Source organism: Helianthus annuus, chromosome 5, assembly GCF_002127325.2.
Source record: "Helianthus annuus cultivar XRQ/B chromosome 5, HanXRQr2.0-SUNRISE, whole genome shotgun sequence".
Taxonomy (NCBI): domain Eukaryota; kingdom Viridiplantae; phylum Streptophyta; class Magnoliopsida; order Asterales; family Asteraceae; genus Helianthus; species Helianthus annuus.
In genome coordinates, this window is record NC_035437.2 from 144715218 (window position 1) to 144721816 (window position 6599).

At 41.8% G+C, this 6599-nt stretch overlaps 1 non-coding gene across 1 annotated transcript; it reads left to right on the forward strand.

Moving 5' to 3' along the window:
• The first annotated feature begins 201 nt into the window (after positions 1-201).
• On the forward strand, positions 202-308 carry LOC118492723. The gene has a single exon (XR_004894725.1). It is a non-coding gene; the product is annotated as a small nucleolar RNA R71 (small nucleolar RNA).
• Positions 309-6599: the final 6291 nt, after the last annotated feature.

The following is a 6599-nucleotide window of genomic DNA, read 5'->3' on the forward strand; positions in this document are numbered from 1 at the left end:
CTTATGGGCGCCCGGGGCAATGGATTTATTGCCTCGGGGGGTGTGCCATTGAAAATTGGTTTGAGCAATTTCCTCAATTTGGTTATATATTTCATGCGGGCGGCGATTACCTAAAAGTCCCCCGGAGCTAGAATCAAGTGTATGCCTTGTGTGTGGCAACAGTCCATTATAGAAAGTTTGGATACTTGTTGCCATATCGCAAGGCCATGATGTAGACACTTGCGTAATAGTTCCTTGAACCTTTCCCAAGTTTCATATAAGGATTCCCCGTCCTCTTGTGAATATGTATTAATTTCAGTCATTAATTTAGCCGTTTTAGCGGGAGGGAAATACTTATATAGAAATTTTTAGGCTAGTTCATCCCAGGTGTTTACCGATCCAGCTGGGAGGGCGTTGAGCCAAGCTTTCGCTCGGTCTTTTAGTGAGAAAGGAAACATTCGGAGGCGGATGGCGTCATTTGATGCTCCATTGATCCGAAAGGTATCATATATTTCTAAGAAATTAGTAATATGTAGATGGGGATCCTCATCCGCAAGCCCATGAAAGGTTGCAGAGTTTTGGAGCATTTGTATCAAATGCGGCCGAAGTTCAAAGTTATTAGCTTCAACATTCGGAGCATTGATAGCGGAGCCTAGGTTACCTACGGTGGGTCATAGATAATCCATGAGGGTACGTTGGTCCGCCATTGGAGGTGGATCACCCGAAACTTTCTCTTGGTTTTTAGCTTTTAATCTTTTTCTGAGAAAGCGTTCGGGTTCTTCTAGAGGTTCTTTTATGTCTTTATTAGAACTGGAGCTCATACACTAGGTAGGATTGGCGTCTGGTTCCAAGTCCTGCAATAAAAACAGAAAAGAATGCTGGTCAGAAGGTTCACCACGGCCCCGTGTTCAGCGAACACGGCCTGTGGTCGGAGTTACAGTGATTGTTTTCCAGATCCCAGTTACTGGAAAGTTGGACACGACCCCGTGTTGCACCGACACGGCCCCGTGGTCAGCCTTCTGTAACTTTCCAGTAACGATGCTGGGCACGGCCCGTGTCCGACCAGGCACGGCCCGTGCTGAGCTCTGCAGAAGCTGAAAAACTAAGAAAATCCTAAAAAATTAAAAAGAAAAATAAAAATATGATTAAGCCGTTGATTCCTAACTTTCTTAAAATCCTTGTGTCCCCGGCAACGGCGCCAAAAACTTGATGCGTGTGTAGTGCGATATATTTTTAATGTATATTTAAGCCCTTTTTACACTTTTAGCCAAGTTTTAAATTTATAGAACACGATATTCACTAACACTAAACACACATATGGGCAAGTGCACCCATCGTGGACGTAGTATAGTGTTGGTAAGATACCGAGGTCGTCCAAGGACACAAGAGCTTTTAGTACCGGTTTATCCTCAACGTCTAATCAAATCAAAATGTTAGAAAAGGTTTTTAAACTAGAAAATAAAAACTAAGTAAATGCTGAAAAATAAAAATAAAATAAAAACAGATAGAAAAGATGAATCACTTGGATCCGACTCGTGTATTAGTATAACCTTTGATTATTTCCGCACTTTTGCACTTGTTTAAGAGATTATCTTAGTTATTGTAGTAGGCCCCTCTTTTGAAGGCGACGTTACCCTCAACCCAGTAGTTTGAGTCAGCAAGGATACAATCCTAAAGGGTTGGATTATTGGAAGATAATGAATTAAGTTATTAATGCAAATTATGGTAGGCCCCGCTTTTGGCGGTGACGTTACCCTCGGCTAAGTAGTCTGAGTCAGCAGGGATACAGTCCTAAATAGCCGGGTTATAGTATTAATAGTAGTTAACTTATGAGGGGGTCAAAGAGTTTGGATCCCCGCCATCCAATACCTATGGGCATTGAAGGAGATCCTACTAAATTTGACCCAGGTCCCTTGCAGGACCTCTAAACACTGAACAAGGGCAAGACCCTTACCAAACCGTTCCCTTAACCCTCGACCAGGTAGCCAACATACCTCCATATAGACCGTGGAGATATGAATGGTGAAAATCTTTTATTTTATATAGACAGTAAAATAATGCCAAGACACCACGGACAAACGATAAGGAAAGATCACCTTCAACATAAGTAACTAGTTATTAAAGTCATTAATACAAAACCAAATAAAAAGTGCAAAAGATTAAAAATAAAAAGTATTATACTAAACACTTGTCTTCACCAAGTGATGTAAGAGACTTAGGCAAACATGGCCTTGATTGTCAAGAACTCCTACTATCAATCTTGGATCCCGAGACGACTCACACACTCTACGATGGACAATGGATGATGGTGGTGGATGATGGTGTTATGGTGGTGGTGGGTAGTGGATGAAGTGTGAGAGAGGTGGTGTGCCAAGGGATGAGTTGAAGTGAAACCAAGCACTCCTATTTATAGGCTGAACAGAAGGCTGGGCACGGCCCCGTGTCCGCTGGACACGCCCCCGTGCCCGTCTGACACTCTCTCTCTTCATTAAGTGTAATTCGCAATTACAATTAATGCGCCTGCTGTACTTTCGCCACGCCACCGTACTCACTGGACACGGCCCCATGGTGGGCAATAGAAGCTTCTACAGGTTTGTCTTTTCTGCTGCTTCTTGGGCACGGCCCCGTGCTGGCTGAGCACGGGGCGTGTTCAGTCTTTTGTTTTCTTTTCTTTGCTTGGGAGTATGCCGTTGAGGGTTCGGGCAATCTACTTTTGTTCCTTTTCTTGTATTTATGCTAGAATTAGCTGTCTTTTTGCTTCTTTTGTGTATTTGAGCTCATTTCATCCTGAAAATACAAAAGGAAGACAAAAACACTCTTTTTCCAACATTAGTACTTAAAAAGGGTTAGTTTTATGCCTCATTTGATGTAATTTATATGTTGCATTTTACACACATCAAACATCATCGTCACTTTCATTACCTGTGACATCCTCAACTACCCCCTCGACCAAACCCGGTGACAAATTGGCTTTAAATTCTTTGCCACTTCTCAAAACACTAACATGATTAATATTAACATTGTTACCTCGTGACGAACTATGTGAAGGATTTACCTTAGTGTCGCTAGGAAGTTGACCTTTGTTTTTCTTCAACTCCGCCACGTCGGTAACCAATTGACCCATTTGGGTTATTAGTGATTGAATGCTCTTATCACGTACCTCATCTTTTTGCATCCGAACTTCATCAAGTTGATTCCGCTTTTGCATATCTTGTTGCATCGCCCGAAGCATATCCATGACTTCATTCCCACTTGATGAATTTTGACCCGAACCACTTTGACCCGTTTGTTGAAATTGCCCTTGATAACCATAATTGTTCCCACCCCGATAATTGCCTTGACTGTATTGTTGACGAGGTGCAAAGTTACCTTGAGCTCCTTGAAAGTTTGGGTTAGCTTGGTTTGCCGCATTTCCATAGTGGAAATTAGGATGATTTCGTAACCCGGGGTGGTATGTGTTAGAATTCATGTTGTAGTTCCTACCACCCCCTCCTTGACCTTGTACCTCGTGAACTTCCTCATATTACCCTTCCACCACTCCTTGACAATTCTCAGCCGCATGACCTATTTCATTGCAAATAGCACAAACATCATAAATTTGATTAGAAGTTTGAACATTACCATCGTCAACCGCATGCACTTGTGTTCGGGTGACGGCCGGTCGTGCTCTCCTTGATGCTTGAGCTTTCCTCTTTGATGTAATTGCCATTTGCTCCAAGAACTCCCAATCATCATTCTCGTAATTTGTACCGAAAGTCCCATTTGTGATGGACATTAAATCATGGGCATCTTCAGCACTTAGCCTTCGTGAAAGGCATTCATCAACTCCCAAAGTTCAATTCCATGATGCGGGCAATTCTTGATCATCATGTTGAAACGCTGAAAGGCTTCATGAAACATTTCGCCTTTTTGTTGTTGGAAACTCTTCAACCCCTTCCTAGCATCATTTGTCTTTTGGGCGGTGTAAAACTCATCCAAGAAAATTTGTTGCATTTCCCCCCAAGTATAAATAGATGCTGAAGGCAAAGTGTAGAACCACTTCTTTGCCTTATCCTCCAAAGAAAATTGGAACAAAACTAACTTGACATCATCGGCCAAAAAACCTTGACTCCCAAGAGTATTGCAAATTGAGTCATAGGCTTCCAAATGGAAATAGGGTTCCTCCGTTGCTAGACCCTTATATTTCGGCAAACTTTGCAAAGAATTTGTTCTCACTTCAAAAGTTCTTCCTTGGTTGTTGTGAGGAATAACTACCGGTGAAGGATTGTGAGTAATCACCGGCCTAAAATGTGCTTAAATACCTCGTGCATGTTCTCTAAGATGCCTTCTTGGTACACCAAACCGACCCCTTGGATGCATAGGACCCATTGGTCTTGGCATATGCCCTTGTGGTGCCAATGGTTGTTGAAATTGTTGTTGTGGCATCAGTGGGTGTTGAATTGGCCTTTGAAATTGTGGCCGTACATTTTGTGGCCTAACTTGTTGCAATGGTATAGGATGTTGCACATGTGGCCCTTGTGGCCTCGGCCTAATGTGTTGTGGTATAAGTTGTTGTTGTTGTGGCACTCCACCAACACTTGGCATTCCTTGCGGTTGACCTTGCACATAACCGAACTCTCCTTGATCCCCATCACCCCTATAAGCATAACCATCTTCATCATAACCCACAAAATCTTCATATCCCTTATCATATCCATCTCCTCCTATACCCGAAGATTGCCCAAATGGAAGAGTCGAATACCGAAAACCCGACTGGTTTGATGGTCTAGATGTAGAGGTAGCATGGACAACGGTTGAGTTTGGTGCTATAGTGTAGTTTGAATATGTTTGACCCGCACCCAGGAAGAAATGGGACAATGGTGGAATGGTAGTAGAAGGGTTAAAAGTAATGGTTGGTTATTCTTGAGTGGTAATGGGTTGTGTGGTATTGGTTGGTGTAACAATATGAAGTAAAGTAGGTTCGGTAGTAGTGGTTGGAATGGTGGTATTTGGTGAAGGTTGAGTGGATGTTGGTATAAAAGATGAGGTCGTTTGACCCGTTATGGGTGGGATTTGTGAATCGGCCATAATGTTTCTTGGTGTAATGGGTGAAGTAGGTGAACCAATAATCTTGTTTTCTCTTAACAAAACTCTGTTTTGACGCAAAGTTCTTTCAATTTCCGAATCAAACGATAGCAGTGATGACTTGTGAGAGCCTCTAGTATGCATACACCTGAAATTACCTGCACACTAAACACAATGTCACGACCCCCGACCCCACCTCGACGGAATCGGGAGCCGCGAGCAGCCCAGTGGTACCAGTGGTTTATTTTTGAAAAACATTGCAGCGGAAATTTCATCAGGACCGTGAGTTAGGTAAATATCAGAGTTTAAAAACACCGGATTTTATTTATTAATTAGATGGGATAAAACCCATGTTTTACAAAGGTAGCTTTAATAAGGGATAAACCCGATTTATATAAAACAATTTTTCTTAATTTAATTTAATTGATAAAAATGAGCCACTTCTGTAAGTCTTGTTGGTGCTGTATCCAACTCTTACTCCAATCTACTGTAATTACCTGAAACGCGTTTTAAAAAGGTTTTGTCAGCAGGGAAACACTGAGTGAATCATTCATTTTAATAAAATGACACATTGTTATAATATACAGTATTAAGGGAGATTACAATGTTTATATCAACCAATTACCCCAAATCGGTATTTGTCACTCGACTCGTTTCTGTGACTATGGTCAGATCACCCATTGGCTAACTCGTTGTCCAATGGTGACGGGAAATAAGTAATGTATACAAAACCCCACATACCGGCAGTAATTGAAGATTACATAAACTTAATCCCTGTAATTATAACTTTAAAAACAATATGATTTTGAAAGCAAGTTTGGTAAAAAGAGAATGACTCACATTATAAGCATGCAGTATTGATTTAACAAGCTTCATGATTTTCTTCTGAGAATTAGCATCTACTTTGATTGTAAGTGTATGGGGTAGAGTTTAGCCTACTGATAAGCCTGATAACCTAATTTAAACAATAATGCACACGAAACTAGGTAAATAACTGATACAGCATTTACGATAACTCACGAGATTAAACCCTCACAACGAATGACAAAGTGCTATACTTAAACATCCAGCGGATTCGCAACGAATGACAGAGTATAGCCCGAGTTCGGGCGACACTCAAACATCCTGTCGGAATCACGACGAATGACAAAGTATAGACTCAATTTGAGTAGCTCTTAAACATTCCTCGGATAGTTTCAAACGATCGGATATTGAATCATAGCAGTGATCTAGTTAATACCCGGTATCGTAGCAGAATTCGAGCTAGTGTGTGTTTGGTAGTAATCGGGTGATATTCCGCAGTGTAAAACGAATTTTAACGTCAAACGAATGCCAGAAATCAAGTCCCAGGCCCCTCTATTTATACCCAATTTTGGACCCTCTCGCGAGTCGTGGAAGAATCTCCGGTACTTGCCGCGTGTCGCGGGGTAAGTCCCCCTAGCCTAGAGTAGGCTTGTCACCTGGGTAGCCCTGCTGAGTCGACATTCGAACGAATTTCAAGTTTGACAACGTATTTCGAAGATAATCGTCAATTAGGGTTTACCCCCATGAGTTTT